The sequence below is a fragment of the Ambystoma mexicanum genome, chromosome 4p (assembly GCF_040938575.1).
Source record: "Ambystoma mexicanum isolate Mex_15411 chromosome 4p, UKY_AmexF1_1, whole genome shotgun sequence".
Lineage (NCBI taxonomy): Eukaryota > Metazoa > Chordata > Amphibia > Caudata > Ambystomatidae > Ambystoma > Ambystoma mexicanum.
Genome location: NC_090927.1, coordinates 1,094,634,302 through 1,094,653,126, shown reverse-complemented (window position 1 = coordinate 1,094,653,126; position 18,825 = coordinate 1,094,634,302).

The following is an 18,825-nucleotide window of genomic DNA, read 5'->3' as shown; positions in this document are numbered from 1 at the left end:
TCTACTGGAAAGTGCAGCAATCAGTGAAGTATTGTAGGCAGCCAAACCTGTTGGGGTGGTTACAACAGCTGAAATGTTGTTGTTTGTTAATTGTTGTAGGTATTTACTGATTATTTTTTACTAAGAATGTTTTACCTGAACCAGCTTCACCACTTACATACAGCAGTACAGGTTTGTAGTTGTCACACGTGCAACTTTTACTTTTGTGCTGTATACCATGTTCCATTTTTTCACTTACTTCTAGAAAAATGGTACGCTGTTCATTGTTTAGTTGGGATTTCAGTACTGCCAACTCCTCTGCAGACTGCTCATACTGAAACATGGTGGTGGTTACTTCTTTCATGGCTAATTCTGCCTCATTCCCTAAGAGTGGCTGTCCAAGTGGTATTTGGCTGCCTGTTACAGTAGGTTCACTGCTCTCAGAAGTGTCTTAATTTAGTTATGCTTCAAGTTCTTCTTCTTCTTGGCGTTCATTGTCCAATATGGTTTTGTACCGCGTGAAGTTTTCATTTGTAATTGTACTTTCACTTGCATTGAAAGCATCTTCATAGGAGGCGTGGGTGGCTAACAAATCTTCTTTTCTCCATGGTTTGAAAAGTTGCAGTAGAGCCATGTATTACAGTTCTTTGTGTTTAGGTGTTTTTAATAGCAACTTCATATGATTAATTAGGCTGTGTTTGGTAAGTTTCACCAGGCTGTCTTCACAACTTTCCACTCTGTATCTACCTTTTTCCTCGTCTGGTTGAATGTTTTTTTTGTATGCAAAATTTTGCGCTATCTGATACAGGCACAAGGCTCCTAAAGTAACACTCCTGTTTGGGTAGTATGTGTCCAATAAGTTGTTCTTCAAAATGTCCTGCCTGTTGGAATCATTGTTGGCTATTGTTTGTATGTCTTCGTACAATTTCATTACTCTCTTTCTGGATGCAGCAGGACCAAGGCTTAGCCACACTATGTTTTCAGATTTCCCATATAAGGCGGTGCGGGTTAAATGCTCTGCGGCTTTGTAGGCACCACATTCTCTATGGAACAGAATTTTTATGCCAAAGCTGTAAAATTTTTGTGCCAGTGTTTTCCAGAGATCTTTGAGCTCTGTTTTCTCTGCTTTGGTTAAGTAGGCTTGACATATCGTGCAACTGCAGTGGAATTGTTTGCGATGTACCGTACATCAACATTAGCATTCCATAAGAGGGCAATTATTGCATTGTAATCATTCATGTACTTTGATGCTTCACTCCTTTTTATACAGTATGTGTTCTTAGGAGACTTGCCTTTCACACTGGGTCGAACTGAAGACATGAAGCTGTTTACTTGCCCTGTTGTTGAAACTGGTCTAGGGAAACCAAAGCAGCATTTGGTGTAGTATTTGCCTCTGTTTTTATATTTGCACCGACAGTACTTGCCACACTTGTGTCTTTGGAACTGCAAAATGTGTGCATGTAGGTCACTATGTGTACTTTCCGAAGGGATTTCACAAGTGACATTTTTGTGAATGAACTGAAAAACAGTTTCATCACTCTCCTCATCAAATGTAGGAGCATTTTTAATTCACAAAAGCATGTGTGGTGCTCCTCTGGCTTGATATTCTTTTTCTCCAAAAGAAGTGCTCCACTTCTCTGAGGGGAGGAAGTGCTTTACTGCAAATGAAGGGCAGCATGGCATAAGGAAACGATGATGGAAGTATCATGAAACATTTACTGGATCAAGAGTGCAAAGTTCTCCTGCTGTTTTCATGTCTACACCTGAATTGTCTTTGTTTGCTATGCGTAGGAAAGTGTGCAAGTCTTCCCATGCATACTCTGCACAACTTAAAGTGACTAGCCATGTGGGTGGGCCATGGTTGCATAGCATACACTGTACATCTGCGTGCCGTCGGAACCAGTATTCTTTCGTACATGAATGTTCACCAATACTTGACTGTAAAACTTTGTCCTGCTCTTGCACCTTTTGCAATAGCTGTGTAGCAGACATGTTTTGAAAATGGGAACCTATTTTCAGTGTGTGGGCAACTCCATAACATAGCGTACCTAGTCACTTTCAAAGAGAAGGTGGAATATGTACTCCACGTTCTGTCTAAATCTAGGGTCTTCAGAAAACATTTGTAGACAGCTGTATTCTGATGCTGTTATTTGTGTGCATCTTTCATCGTATCTTCCACCCTTTCCAGTTGGGAAGAGTAGAGGAAAGGCTTGTGCTTCTACACTATTTTTCCATATACTGATTGGCGCTCCTTTGGCTTGCTGCATTTGATATGTTTCTAGTGCATCGTCTATGGTGTCTTTGGAGTGAAGTGGGTGAATTGTGTAGTGGTCTAAAATATTGGAGGCTGCACTAGGATCTAGACGCTCAAATTGGGCAGTTGTTGGGGGGTCCTGAATTATTTTGGTTGTTTCTCTCAGGTTTTCTTCAACTTTTATTTCCTTGTAGTATTCATTGTTTTATTTTAGGTATTGCAAGGCTTCCCTAACTTTGCTTAAGTCCACTAGTTGGTGCCAAATTTGCATGTCTTTTGTAGGTACACCATTTACCAGGATAATCAAAGGCTGTTCTATTGGCCTTTTCACTCGTAGAGTGTCTACATTTTCTTCGAGATCTAATGGTAAATAAACTACTTTCCCACAAATGCCTCACAGTAATTCGGTGGAAGCAGTTTTGCAGTTTTCGGTGGAAATGAGTGCACTGTTTTGGATTATAATGCTCTCATACAAATTAAGCTGCTGCAGTGCGTTTGGCAGTGGAAATACTTCCAAATTATTACTGATTGCCCATGAAGGCCTTTGGTTATTGTCAAGTTTTGCAGTGCAGTATGTGCATAGTATGGAGGTGGTCGTAAGTTTGTATTTGTTATTTGTTTTCAGCTACAAGGTACAGAGGTAATTGAAACCATTCAGATTCCTCATTGACTTCTCTTCACTGCATTATATCTATAGTTTTGGTGCTTTTTCTATAGAAAGTTCTACGACAACACACACATGCTTGGTTTGGCATTTCAGCTGCTGTGCTTTTGAACTTTTGTATTTCTTGTCTGTGTGTGTGATATACAAAGTTGATAGCTGCAATGTTGTCAGTACTGTTGTCTGAAACTGCTGGAGTTTGTAAGTGCTCTTCAGTTCCACAATATTTCCTTTGGATGTGCTCTATTTCTTTGAGCACTTGTTTGGCTGTACCGTATAGGGGAATATCATTTAAATGTTGCAGCATAACAGCTGGACATTTTGCATAGTACAGTTTGTAAACTAGATTTCTGACTGTTGAATGGTGGGTTGCTAACATTTTGATACAGTGGAAGGTGCTTTTGCAGGCAGGTTCAGAAATACAGGCTAAGGAATGTCCTTGTGTTCCTGTATACTTGCGCACTGGGCAGGAGGCCATACTTTGCAATATATTTTTTTCTTTTGTCTTTGACATACTGATTGAGGAATTGCTGCAAAGATTTGATTAAGCATTGGCGAACGTTACACATTGATGTGCAAGGCCATTTGTAGGTGAGGCGTGTTGGTTTGGTGGAATGGAGAGTGACATCTCAGTTTGATGGTGATATTTCTGAAAGCAGTGTTTCCTCTTCCATTATGGTATTGTGTATCTTTGCATACCCTCGTCAACTCCGATGCAAGCCAATTTGGGTTGTTTGTTCTTGTTTGTATGATTCTTCATTGAAGTATGGCTCTGTGTTGGTGGTGTGACTCCACTCACCTGTACAGATGTGGCCAAAGGTATCTAGGCTGATATTGCATTTGTTTCGCAGTAGTGCTTGTGATGTACCAATTAATTTTGTTAGTGGTTTCATTCTGTGCAAAATTACTATAAACAATTTCCGTTTTACGATTATTGCACTGTCTACAAGAGCTTCCAGGATGACTTTTCTGCGGTAGGTTTTGAGGGTTGAGCGTGATTTTTGCCCTCTATTTATAAGGTTTAGAAGGACTGTGTGGTGGACATTTTTTGGGAAAAGTAATTTTTTGGAATGCCTGCTTGTGGTAACATTATCATTTGTACATACTCTATTAGCAGTCGTGCGCGTTGCCCTGTTTTCAGTGCTTTTCTTTTCATTATCACATTTTTCCAGATGACCTACACTGTCTTTACTAGTAGATGCATCCGTTTTTCTTAATGACTGCATTAGCTTTTCTCATTCAACTTTCTCTAGAAGTTCTGCTTGCAGTGGATGGCTACTTTCTATATTTTTAGGTTGTGTAGCTCTATTTCTGCATTGCTTTCTGCGGAGTTGCAGTTTGGTAGGCATAGTGTAGTAGCTGTAGAAAGGGAAGTGTGGGTGTGCAGATTTTCAAATGTATATGTCTGCAATGTGCATGAGTGAGTCAATAGGAGGGTAGGCATATAAATGGAAGTGTGCCAATGTGCAATGGCCTCTAACTTTCGGTTGGAACCATTATTTTACTATGTGGGTATTAATCGAATGGTGGCGACATACCAAACACTAAGCAGCTGTAGAGATGTAATGAGTAAGCGTGAAATACATACTGGTGGGTTGCTTCAAATCTGCATGCTAGACGTACAACACTGTGATGGTATTATACTTAATTTGGTGTTTGGTGCGAGTAGCTTTATTGCAGGTTGTATTTTGAAGTGCACACACCAGTGGCTTTCCTGAGAGAGTTGGGTACTGTACCTGTATAAGAAGATGGTAAGAAAATATGTTGACTAATGACACAGTGCTTACATTTGTAGAATACATTCTTTAAAAGTATAGGGGGGTGTCTTGGCAGGAAGAGAACATGTATGTGTATAAATGGAAGGCTTACAATATGAATGGGGATTTGGGAGCATAAGCATGCATGTTTATTAAGGGGGTAGGTGGATTATTTTGGAGTGTATTGTATGACCTCTTAGTGAACATCTGTGAGTATTACTGTAGGACTATTTACTTTCAAAGTGGAGTACTTTGCATTGTGCAAGGATGACAAAAAGGTGCGGAAAGATGTACAGAGTGCAAAGCAGAATGTTTTTGTGTGTGCATTTGCATGTACTTCTCTGCATATATATGTTTGCCACATGAGTGGAGCCATTGCTTCTGGATATTTAATTTCCTTTTATTTCCTTATGCGCATTTATGAAGGTTACTGTTGTCAATGCACACATAAATGTGTTTATTTCTTTTCTACTGTTGTAATCTATGAAGTATGAAAGGTAAGTGGCAGGAAACAGTTGGTATGCATGCAATGTATGCACTTGGCTTACTTTGGTGGGATACACTGACTGATCCTTTTGTGTGCAATTCTTACACATTGGATAGGAGGTGCATTAATGGGGGAAAAGCATCATAAAAATGACGGCACAAGAGAACAGAGTACCCGTTTGCATATAACAATGGCTGCTATGGGCAAATGCCACCTTTGCTACCACCTACCACTGTAGGAGCCATTTTATGGTAGGTGATGGGAGAAATAACTGTAGGAATTTTGCGTACGTTATGGAGATTCAGTGCCAGGTACCCTCTTGCTACAAACTTATAGCACAGTTGCAAATGTACTGTACAAAAACTAGTAATACCTATAAGGCGTGGTGATGGGTAGCAATGCCGATGTATCTGGATGCAGAACTCGTAGATCGTTTTACAGTACTTTCTCGATCAGGTGCTTTTGATTTACAGGACACTTGAACTCTGCGTGTTTAATGGTTGGTATGGATTGTTCAACAGAGGTGAAAGCGTTAGATGCACAATTCTTGGATGTAATTGGTGGATGTGTATGTTACTGTTTAACAGTAGCCAATGAAAGACTACTGGAAAGGGAAGAAGGATTGCCCCGTTTTACTGGGGCACGGCCCTCACTGTAGTTGCGGAAAGGGCACGTGCTACATGCTGTCCTTCTTAATGTGCTTGCCATGGAAATGGGATTGCGGCTTATCGAATCAGGTGTATGTCTGCTTTTATGTTCCATGCTAGGATGTTCTTCTATGCCCATGAAAACCTAAGTGCTTCTAATGTGCTGTTTGTCAGTGCAGCTGATATTTTTTTTCCCCACATTAAAATTAGTGTTCTGTTCCACAATGTAAAATATAGGTTGCAGGCATTTGTGTAATAATGTAAGGAGGAAAAGCAGAGAGCAATCCTCACTAAATACCACTCAAAAAGGTGTTTCTTTACACGTTGCTTTACTAAAATAAAAAAACACTTTCCACCTTCCACCAAAGTGGACATTCTATTTGATGCTTCAAATGTGTTTGCGCAGCCCCCCACACAGGCTAATATGTTGATGAAAGTCGCGCCATTTGGAGGTGCGCACAGGCTATATCCAGGTCTTTTCAGGGTGGCTGGAATGGAAATGGGACTGTGCAGGAGTTGGGATTGGTCAATACAATTTCCAGGGTGTGGTGTGTAGCGACAACATGTGCCAGAACATCTGTTTGCAAATAGGAGTGGAGATGGCTATGTTTGTGCCGTTCAGTAGGCTGCCTATATGGCTTTTCGGGGACTTCTAGATACATTGGCTACATATTTACGCAGAACACTGTGCACTGGGAGCACATCTTGGGTTCCATAATGTTGCTATGCACTGGTACGGAATATGTGGGATGAAGTGGCTCCATGTGGGTCCTTTTTGTGCCAGTTTGGTGATACACGCATATCCAGACATTATTATTGTTGGTTGTAGAGGGAACAGTTTAGGGCATGTTAGCACTACAGTTTGCGATGAAGGAGACATTTCGGGAACTCATGAAAATGTTTCCACAGTCGCACTTCATTTTTTCTCTCATTGCCAGACACAGGTGTGGCTGCGTTCTTCCTCGTGTGGGCGACAAATGGAGAAAACACGGTGCAATGTGAACAAGGCTGTTTGCACTTTTTTGCGACACGTTGGCATGTTCTCCTTCCACAAATAAAACATTATGTTTCGTAGTAAGAACATTTTTCATTCAGATGGAGTTCATCTGACTGATGATGGCAATGAGCTGTTTCTGCGTAATATGCAAAACGCAGTGCAGCACTTCCTGCAAGTTTAGTACGCATTTTCCCTTTGAACGTTGCAAACACAAACAGCACCAAAAGACTCTTTTCAGAGCCACTTCATTTTGCAAATGCGTTCAATGCTTTTGACGGAGTGCCGCTGCCCGTTGTTCCAAACCCTGTACGCAGCGCTCATAGGCTGCACCACTGCCTGTATGCTTTAATTCAAAATCTATTTTTGGAACAGTGCAAGGTGGCTCTGAAAAGAGCCTTTTTGTTCTCTCCTACCCCCGCTTCTGGATGTGCAGCATTGTTACTGTTCTTAGAAGACACGCCACAGAAGGACAGCAATGGAGGGGAGATTTGGCAAAGGGTACCAACCACAGGGTTAAGAAATGGAGAGCAGAAGATGGAGAGCAGAAGATGTGGGGTGCACCTCACTTGGGTAGGGGGCACTCTTTGTCATGCTCCCAGACTGAAGCCTCAAAAGCACTTCAAAAATGTTCCCCCTACACAGTACCACATCGCAGTACATGCACAACATAGTCTCCTTTGAAAGGTACGAGTCTGTTGCACTGTGTATGTACTGCAAGGCTTGTTGCGGGACCCGCTTGCCCACTGCAATGTCCCTAGTGGTGGCAGGAGCAGATGAGGAGGATGCTGTAGAGGAAAATAACCTATTGCCTGCTTGGAAGGGGACAACCCTCCGAACAGCTGCCTTGTGATTTCCTTACAGGTGCCGCTGCATGGAGGTTCTGCCGTAGCTTTACAAGCCATGTTTTCCACGACTGAGTACTATGTTGCACTCTTGTACCTGTTTTGCATGAGATTTTGGTAAATTTCCAATGGTCCTAAATAGTTTCCACACCCATGACTCACGCTAGCTACAGGCAATGGGGATTCCTTCTACTTTATCCTCGTTTCCTTTTTGCTGTCCCTCCACATCATGACGCCTGTTCCCTTGTTCAGGACCTTCAGAAGGAGGTGTTGGTGGTGAGGGTGTGGGTGTTCCTTAGTCAGAGGTAGTAGCAGAAGCACTGGTGGCCATTACTTGGAGAGGTACATTGCAGGCACAGAATTGGCAGGAAAGCACATTCTGCATGAACCAATATGCACCACTGCTCTTCTCTGGAAAGCCAAACAGGAATTGCAGCGCACTTGTGGGGTGTGCCATTTTATAGGACTGTTGTGGAGCACGTGCAACTGCAAAGTGGGCCTAAATCTTTCCCTACAATACCTACATGCAGAAGGAAGAGTGTAGGACCTCTGTAAGGGTGCACTCTCACTGTAACACTCCATACATTGCAGAAAATTGTCCTTTTTCGATGTGCACGGATCTGGATCGTGTCCGCCAAATAAGGGCCCATGTGCAGCATTGTTCCATTACCATGGTGACGTCGCCATTGTTCTCCATTTGGACACTTGTCTGCAGGACGCATATTGGCCGTAATACTTTGTGGCCATGTCCATAGCTCTCCCACGGTTACCCTTCCCAACCCCCTGGACTACTTTAATGTACGCACACGTGCATTGAACATTTCTATATAACCTTGGTGTGTGCATGATACAGTAGGTGGAATGTTTACATGCAAAGGTACTCGCAGGACGTGGGTGCGCGCTTCCACCTACTACAACTACATCACACATTTGTTTGCATATCTTGACAGGGGGGCGGTCTTAGTAGGTGTCACAGGACGAGATACGCATGTAAAAAGTTGTGCAAACGACCAACGTACGGTCCTACAACTACTTACAGGTGGCACTGTGCCCGCAAACCATGTGGCTCGTAGTGGTGTCCTATGGATGCTTCCATTGTGATTGCGTATAGGGCAGCCAGGTGCGGCGGTTGTACGACTCCTCCATTTTCCTCACTTGCAATCACCCCCACCATGCTGTGCCCTTCACAGTTACAATGGCCTTCTTAAATCAAAGGAAAAGGCAGATGTACATTCAGTAAAAATTCACACACATTCATCGCCATTATTTGGAAAGGGAAGGGGGAACAGAAACAGATACATATACTGAGGATTTCGGCCTTTCTATAAGTTGCTGGTGAGGGGAAGAAGGGATTGAGGTCTCATCGAAGCGTCCCTCATGACACGCAATTTGCAGGGATGGGGGCTGGTTTGGTTCTGTAGAGTTTTATCTGGATCGTACAGCTGTCCTTGAAAGTATGGCAAATTGTTCACCATAATATGACAATCTCCCTTCGATAACCAGTCTTGTTGTGCTGTGTGATTCGTAGAATGTCATAGGTTAGATTTTAAGTCGTCTAAAGAGGTGGTTGCTGTGATCGTGTTTAGGATTCATCCTTCCGGGATGATGGCCACAGTGTCTGGTGTAATGAAGGCCTCCTCTTTCTCGCTCATATATGACAGGGCGTCTGCTTTGCCATTGCGAACTCTGGGTCTGTAGGTAATTACAAAATCATATTCTGCGAAGAAGAGGGCCCAGCGAAGTTGGCGTGAGGATTGTGCTTTGGTGTTTTTTAAATATTGTAAGTTGCGATGATCTGTGATGATGGTAACTGTATGTCTAGCTCTGAGAAGATAATGCCTCCATGCTTTGAAGGCTGCCTTGATAGCTAGTAATTCTTTATCAGTAATGACATAGTTTACTTCGGGGGCAGAGAACTTATGAGACCAGAATGCCTCAGGGTGCAGCTGTCCTGTTTCGGGGTCTCGTTGTGACAGGACTGCTCCAATTGCTATGTTGGATGCATCAGTTGGATGCATCAGTTTCATCCACGTATGGTAGTTCTTGTCGAGGATGTCGTAAAACTGGTGTGGTGGTAAAAGCTTGCTTTAGTTTCAGGAAGGCTTCTTCTGCCTCTGCAGAACAATGAAAATGTGTATTCTTCCGTAGCAAGGAGGTCATTGGATGGACAATCTGAGAGAATCTGGGAATAAACCGACAATAAAAGTTGATGAATCCGAACACACTCTGTACTCCCTTTGTGGATGTCGGTGAAGGCCAATGGAGAATGGCATCTACTTTGCCAATGTCCATGCGTACGCCCCGTGGTGTGAGAACAAAGCCGAGGAATTCTACCTCTGTCACATGAAAGAAGCACTTCTCCAGTTTGGCATACAACTGGTGTTGTCAAAGACTCTTTAAAACTGCCCGAACATGACCGACGTGGTCTTCCTTGTTGGTTGAGTAGATGCGAATGTCATCAATGTCGACAAGTGCACAGACTTCCAATAGTTTGCGAAGTACCTGGTATTCAAAAAGACCATATTTTGTACGAAAGGCAGTCTTCCACTTGTCCCCTTTTTTGACTCTTACCAGATGATAGGCCCCTTGCATGTCTAGTTTTGTGTAAATCTGGGTGTGTTTGACTTGATCCAGTGGCTCGGGATGAGTGGCAATGGATACTGTTTTTTTACCGTGATCTGGTTAAGTGCCCTATAGTCAATGCAAGTTCTTAAGTCTCCCTCCTTTTTGGGCACAAAAAAGAGGGGCGATGAAGCAGGGGACATGGACGGGAGGATGAAGCCGTTTGCCAGATAATGGCCTAAGTGTGTTCTTAGATGCTGCTTTTCCTGTTCCGTTAAGGCATAGATCTGGCTACACGGAACTTGGGCTCTAGGAATGAGATCGATTTGACAGTTGTGCGGCCTGTGCAGTGGTAGGACATTCGCTTGCTCCTTTTGAAAAACATCTTGGTAATCCAGATATTCGGATGGTAACGAACTTGTGTGGTGCAGTACAGTTTTTTTTCCTGCTCTTGAGTCAGTGAAATCTTTCAATGGGAATCCTTTGTTGTAAAAGGTGTCAGCACAGTCTTTTGGAAAGGCCAGAACTCTTTTATGCCAGTCAATCCTAGGGTTGTGGGTCTCGAGCCAAGGCATTCCCAATATCATCTGGAAATGAGGAGCGCCGATGAGATCGAAGGTGATATCTTCTTGGTGACCGGCCTGACACAAAAGCGTAACCAACTCGGTGTAATGCGTCACTGGGCCGGATGATAGCTGAGATCCATCAACTGATGTAACGTTTTCCAAGATTTGCTTCTGTCGGACAGGAAGGCCAATCCGGGTAACTAGATCTTGGTCAATGTAATTTCCCACAGCTCCACTGTCAATATATGCCACCAAGGCATGTATTCTTGACGGTTGCTTGTGGTTTACCAAGAGCACAGGGATGACTAGGTGTGAGGTCTGTGTTGGTTCCTTTTTACTGCTCGACCAGTGGACTCCTACGCTTGCCAGGCGTTGGAGTTTCCTGAGTCCATTGTTCTTCTTCTTCGCCTTTGTCGGTTGCTCCTACTGTTTTCCTGGGTGGTTTCACCAGGCATTCTCAGAGAAAATGCCTTTCTTTACCACAGTATAAACAAAGTTGTTGCGGTCTCCTTTCTCCCTTTCTGCCATGGTGGGTGGACTCCGCAAACCCCCGATTTGCATAGGTTCAGACTGATCGTGTGGCCTGGTTTGATTTTCACGAGATCCTACGTAGACTGGCCGCCCTTCTGCTTTTGCTCGGTCCATTTTCCGGTCTGTAATCTGTGATCGAGCTGCACTGTCAGGTCAATGTACTCTGCATAACCATCCGGGGGATTTACTACTTGAGCTAAAACGTCCTTAAGTTCTCCTCGTAACCCTCGATAGAAGAGCGTAGTCCTCTTCTCTTCTGGCCAATTCATCTGGGCTATAAGGTGATTGAAGGTGGAGATGTAGGTTAATAAGTCTTGGTTGCCTTGCCGGAGTGACAAAAGTTTGTTGTCCAAAGCTTTTCCTTGGGTATGTCTTGCAAACAGTTTCTCCATTTCACGCTGAAAACCCCCAAAATCCCAAAGTAAAGGATCATCTTGGTTGACCAAAGGTATTGACCAGTCCGCCGCACTATCTCCCAAATATGAAAGCACAAATGCCACTCTAGATTGCTCGTTGGGGAATGCCCCAGGTCTGTACAGAAAATGTAGGCGGCATTGGTTCATAAAAAAGGCATACTTATTTCGGTCACCTGTGAAACGCTCAGGCGGGGCCAGGGGAACCACCCCTGAAAGAACCACCTGTACTGGCGTTGACTGTGCAGGTATAGCAAAAGGGGTTAATCCTGGTAGTGGGGTTTGGCCAGCTTGTGCTTGAAGCATGTGTCTTGCTAGTTCATCAGCAATGACAAGCAAGTGTTTGTTTAACTAGGACCGAGTTCCTTCACTGGTCCCTCTGTGTGGCTGTCCAGTCCAGCTGCGACTAATCCACTTCTCTCCAGGTGAGTGTTTTTGTTTGTATAGTCCATTTTGCTTTCAACCTGCTTTACGGTGTTTGTTTCGTCTGTTCCGGAAATGTTGTTTGTTCTTTCCTTAATGTCTCTCTTTTGCTCATTCCCCGTGTAGGTGATGTCGCGACCAGGCAGCTGAGAAGATGAAGATATCACCCGAAGCGAACAGGGAACAAGTTCACGATGGCCCGGCAACAGGTAAGTGACTTCTGAGGATGCGCCCGTGGTCCCAATGCGGCGCGACCCCTAGCTGCTGAGTTTAAATTGTCTAACCTTGTCTTTCTGCTTCTTTACAGGGCCCGACTCCGTGGACAATGGGTGCAGCGTTGGATGATGAGCGTGGCGCCAGAATCAGGGTCGCTGGTTTCCTGAAGGTGAGTTTGTAAATGTGATGAAATGATGAACGCTGGCTTCCAGAAGGTGAGTATGCAGATGCGATGAGATGGTGATCACTGGGTTCCAGAAGGTGAGTACGCAGATGCAATGAGATGGTGATTGCTAGCTTCCAGAAGGTGAGTATGCAGATGCGATGAGATGGTGATCCCTGGCTTCCAGAAGGTGAGTATGCAGATGCGGCGAGATGGTGAACGCTCGCTTCCAGAAGGTAAGTAATCTGGTCCAAGCAGCGGTGAGCGTCACATTGCATGAAGATGCAAAGTAACGAGGAGCATGGATCAGTGTCAGGGCAGGGCTTATATAGCCCTTGGCTGTTTAGCCACACCCTCGAGCAGTGTGGCAGGGCACACCCTGCCACACCTAATACTAGATGCACGTGTGGAGTGGGCATGGAACGTTCCCAATGATCTGGTCTTCTTCATGAGTCTGGCGCCCCAGAGGCACCAAGACAAAACCCACCTGGCTCCATGTTGTGCCCCATAAGGGGCTCTGGAGTGCCCCATACGAGGGCAGATGGGCAACAACTGTGTCCCTGCCTGAGTGGCCATGAAACTGTCGTATGTGGTTTCTATGCATCGCTGTGTTATGGTGTGGGGGTTGGGTAGAAATGCCGCTGGCTATCTTACATTTGTAGATTGTGGTATCTCGCCACAGGTTCGCATGCATGGCTCCATTATGTTGTGCTGGGTGTGGGCAAGGCCTAGACTCTTGTGTGCATGGCCAAAGTTGTGATGGTTGCCACTCTATGATTTTGGATGCTGAAATCGTAGATTCTTTTGCAGAACGTTCTACTGGACATGCTTTGGAAGCACACGCGACGGACACTCGAAGTGTGTAACAGTAAATATGGAGTGCTGTATAGAAATTATAGTGTTGGATGCAGAGGTCTTGGCTGTCGTTGGTGCATGTGTGTGTGAATATTTCACAGTACCCAATGAGGGAGTGCTAGAAAAAGAACAGTGGAATGGGAAGAAGTACTGTCCCTGCTTTACTGGGGCGCAGCCCTCACTGTAGCTGGGAAAGTGCACATGCCACATCCTGCCATTCTGAGGAAGTTAGGCATGGAAATTGAACTGTGGGGATTATCCAATCAGGTGTTCAGGGTGTGGTTGACAGGAAGGGGCTGTTCTATTTTTTCCCAATACTCTGTGTAGAGAGGTTGGTAGAGATGGAGAGATTCACAGTGCTGATCCTGCGTGATACCTTTGTGCAATATCTGCACAGGTGTGCCGTTCAAAGAGGCGTTGCTGCCAATTTCAGGTTGGAAGGATTGGATGATTTGTAGGGCAGTCTCTATGAGTGCAGTGTCCGCGGGATGGTTCACCTTTGCAGATATGTGGCCTCTGTGGCTACTGTTAATGTTGTTGTGGTGCATTTAGGTTGCATGTCGTGTGGATGTTTGCTCAGTCACCTGAAGAAGTTGCTGAATGCAGTGATTTGGATTTCTCCCACTGCCAAGGTTGTTTACTCATGCATAACACCAAGAGGAGTATGTGACTATGCCAGTTTAATTTTTTCCCCAGCTAGAGTTCAAAAGGTATCTTATAAACAGAAGCATGTGTGAATATATGCACACTGCTGGGATGTTCTCCACCCACTATGAGATCATGAAGTCGCACAATATGCAGTGGTTCCATAGAAATGGCATTTATTTGACCGCCATTGGCAATGCAATTTTCTTTTACACTGTGCAAGAAGCGTTGACCAGAATTCGATAAAAATGTAAGGAGGAGAAGCAATCAGAAACATATGCAAAGAGAAATAAAAAAAGGTTGTTTGCAAGCACGTAAAAAAACACAAAACAAAAAAAATATTCTTTTCAGAGCCACCATTACAGACCCAACCCTCTACCCTGTTTAAAAATGTCTTTCTCCCTCCCCTTCCTAGCACGATAAAGCAGTGGATTCTGCAGTAGTTTCAGGATTACACGTGCCACATCCGGCCCTTTTCAGGATGGCAGGCATGGAAATGGGACTGTGGAGGCTAACACATTGCTCAATAAGGTTTCTGCGTGTGGTGTGTATGCAAAAACTGTGGCAGAAGGTCTATTTGTACAGAAACCTGCAGAAGGCTATTGTTGAAGTGTGCAACGTAAGGGGAAGGCATCCTGTTTGTATGCATGCACTGTATGTACTTGATGTATGTTGCTAAGAAACATTGAATGCTGCTTGTCTGCAATATTTTTACGAATTTTGTAGGAGATGGGTTAGTGCAGAAAAGAATTTGTAGCATTGTCGGAAGGCAAGACAACGGTTACTGTTTGGATATTAGAATGGCTAATATGGCTAATGAAAATGATTAACGCATATTCCATTGCAGTGGCACTAGATAGTAGGTGATGGGAGAAAGAACAGTATGTCTTGTAAGTACGTTGTGGAAGTTCAGTGGCAGACAGCCTGCTCTGAGGCACTTGTAAAAAGAGTGTACAAAAAATATTTCTACCTGTACTTTGCGGTGATGGGTAGCCAGGTGGATGAATGTGAATGCAGAAATCTTGAATAGTTTTACAGAACTGTCGACTGGAGGTGCTTTCGAATCACACAGCACTTACACGCTGAATGTGTAACGGTAAATATGTGTTGTTTAGAACTGACAGTATTACATACTGATGTCTTTGATGTGATTGGTGGATGTGTGTGTGACTATTGCACAGTACCCAATGAGGTAGTGCTGGACAGAAAATAGTGTAAGGGGAAGAAGGACTGGTCCTGCTTTATTGGGGCGCGGCCCTTGTGGTACTTGCGGAAGTGCACGTGCCACAATCTGTGCTTCTCACCATACGGGCCAATGGAAATGGGACTGTGGGGATTATCCAATCAGGCACTGAGGGTGTGGTTCACAGGAAGGGGCGGTAATACTATTTTTAATTACTCTGCGTAGTGAGGAGGGCTGACATGTAGAAACGCATTTTATTGATTTTGGGTGATGCCTTTGTGGTAGATCTGCACAAGTATGCCCAGGAAAGGCACGTTGATGGCGAGTGGACACATTGTGATGCGCTGTCCATGTCCGCAATTTTGGCGTTTTTCTTGACCTTTGCAGACAAGTGGCCAGTTGTGCTACTGTGCACGTTGTCGTCGTGCATTATGGCAGCATGCATTTGGGTTACATGACTTGTTCACATGTGTTCCATCAACTGAAGAGGTTGATGAAAGCAATGAAGATACTTTTTTCCTACTGCACAGGTGGTTTTCTCTGCCATAACACCAAGAAGAGTATGGGACTATCCTAATGTATGCTGTGAACAGACAGAGGCTGGAAGGGGTCTCATCAATAGAAGCATGTGTGATTTTGTGTCCGCTCGTGGGATATTCTTCTGCAACCACGACAGCATTCATTCTCGAAATGGGGTGTGTTTCCATGCAAATGCCATTTCTTTGTCCAGCATTGGTAATGCTCTTTTGTATGTCCATATACAGGAGGCGTTGAAAGGTTTATTGTAAGAATGTGAGGAGGAGAAGAAAACAGAAAAACCTATATAACTGAAAATAAAGGTGTTTCTCTAGAAGCATCTACAAAAATAAAAGGCTCTTTTCAGAGCCACCACTGAAGACGAAATCCCCTACCCTGGTTGCAATCGATTCCCCCATTTCCGCACACAGCACAAAAGCCACATGCAGGGCTTTTGAGGGTGGGGGGCATGGAAATGGAACTGTGCAGGCTAATGGATTGCGCAATAACGTTTCTGGGTGTGGTGACTACGCAGAGCAATGTTTTCAGAACTGATAGTACACGGAGAGCTCTTCACTGTGATTGGTGGATGTGTGTGTGACTGTTTATCAGTACCGAATGAGGGGTTGCTGGAAAGAAGATAGTGGAAAGGAAAGAAGGGCTGTTGCTGCTTTACTAGGGTGCAGCCCTCATGGTACTTCTGGAAGCTCACGTGCCACATACTTCCATTGTGAGCATGCTGCCCATGGGAATGGGATAGTGGGGATAATCGGTACTGAGGGTGTGCTTCACAGGAAGGGGTGTTAATACTTCTCTCCATTACAGTGCGTAGTGAGCCGGGCTGACATGGTTGCTATTACTTGCAAAGGTAATGTAGCATAGCAGAAATTGTTCCAAACTCAGTTATAGCTCACAGCTATCTAGGCTGCTACTCTGTTCTGAAAAGTTACAAACAGAATGTGGAGCAGGTCAAAAGTCAGGCTCATGTCCACGCCACAAGGCCCCATGCACAGCATGGGTACGGTCCCATAGTGATATCACGCATGTTCTCCATTGGGATGGCTGCGCTTTGGGTGGAATATTTTGTGCACATGTGCATAGGTGCCCTATGCACACCGTTGGGATCTCTGCAGTACTTAATAGTGCGACACATGTGCACTGACCATTTTGGGAAACTCTGGGTGTTTGTAGGGTATTATAGTAGGTGGGAGGTTTATGTGTGCAGCTACCTGTAGGACATGGGTGGGTGCCTTGAACAACTTAAAGTTCATCACAAGTTTCCTCGCATATGCTGGGCAGGGGCGGTGTTACCAGGAGATAGAGGAAGAGATGCGCATGCACGTACTTGTGCAAAGGACAAACGTCCACTCCCACAACTGGTTATAGGTGGTTCACAAGGTGCGGTCATGCGGTTCGTACTGGCGTGGTACAGTTGCCTCCATTGTGATTTGTGATTGCGGATAGGCTGGGCAGGTGCAGTGTCAGTAGGACACCTCCCTTTTCCTTAATTCCCACCAGTTCTGTGAGCCGCTGAGTCATAACAGCATTTTAAAACCAAAGGAAAAGGCACATGTACACTCAGCAACAAGTTACATATCAACGTTTACTTCCACACATTCCGACATAAGGAAAGGGAGGGTGTAGCAGAAGTGGATACTTACTGTGGGCAATTGGGGATTTGCACAAGTTGGTCGAGAGGGGAGGAAAGGATTGAGGTAGCACCGTAACGCCTCTAATCACATGGATTTTGATTGGATGGTGGGCTGTGAAATGGGGAAGGAGTACACATGCAGGTCGGCAGTGGTTTTTCATTTTGACCATATTATGTCCTTGTATGTTATCTTTTAAGGCAGCAACATTATTCACCAATTCCTCCATTTTGCCTTCAAGTCTGTCCAGTTTGCTATTTACAGAGCTTCTTTCCTTTCTTGTACCCGTATGCTGTTGTCAAAAGGGTGCCTTGCTTCCTTTTCCAATATGTTCTCTTGAAGAAAAATAAATCTGTACTTAAAGCAATAGATATTTTATGTTTCAGACTGCGGTGCGTACCAATGGGGCTACTATCGTAAGTCATTGCATCATGAGGGAAATGTTCTTCCAGCCACTCTAAGGTGCTTGCCATTGCTGTGTAAAAAAAGAAATGTTATGCTTCTCAACTGTTGTATACTGCACCTCCTGTGCAAATATCAGATAAACTTCAGTGTGCTTAATATGTTGTAGTGACGTTCTGGTCTTTGTACTTTCCAGTCCTTACTCTTCCCATTCATTCTTTGTTACCATGTAAAGTAGCAGTGCGGTAAGATTGTTGAAGGCAGACGTCACTTCTCTTGTTGGTGCATTCCGTTATGGTGTACTCCCTGTGCCTTTGTGCTGTTTGTTTCATAAGTACACAGTTTGCAGACCTCCTCTATTTTCCCTTGCACTTCATGCACATGGTGCTGTTTGTATATGTTCCTTGAGTTTGGTGACTGGTTCCACTACGTAAGAAAGTCCCTACCTTTCTGAACAGGTTGGATGCCACCCCAAGTCTGCAACCAGACGCATGGTTTGCGACTGCTGTGCGCATTAACATGGTGCCAGCAGTTTCAGTATGTTCTACAGTACATCTTTACAAACTAAAGGTACCCTGGTAAAACATATGAAATTCAGTGAAAAAACATTGTTAAAGGGATGTTATGGTTAAATTGCACTGGGCTCTTACTCCTCCACCACCATCCTCTTTACCTGTGGCATCACCCAGGGCTCTATCCTATCACCTTGGATCTTCAACATCTTTCATCGCACCTCTTGCTCACCTGAACTCCTCCTTCTCTCCTCATTTCCAGTGTTATGCAGATGACACACAGCTTTCCTTCAAAATTCCCTTACTTACCCCTCTTCCTCCTCTCTCATCCCTGGCTGTCTGTTTGCCATTCCTAGATTGGTCTGGCTTGTCCAAAAGGTCCTCCTGTTTCACTAAACTAGGGTGGCCTCCTAAACCACTGTCCACCAGGTCAGAGTTTAGAAAACCATCTTAACAATGAGGCCCGACTGGGGTTGATGTTCGTACTCTTATTCAGAGGAGAATTGCCTACCATTTCGGTTCTGGACTGCCCCACTGGGTGGGACCAGACTGATATGCTAATAGT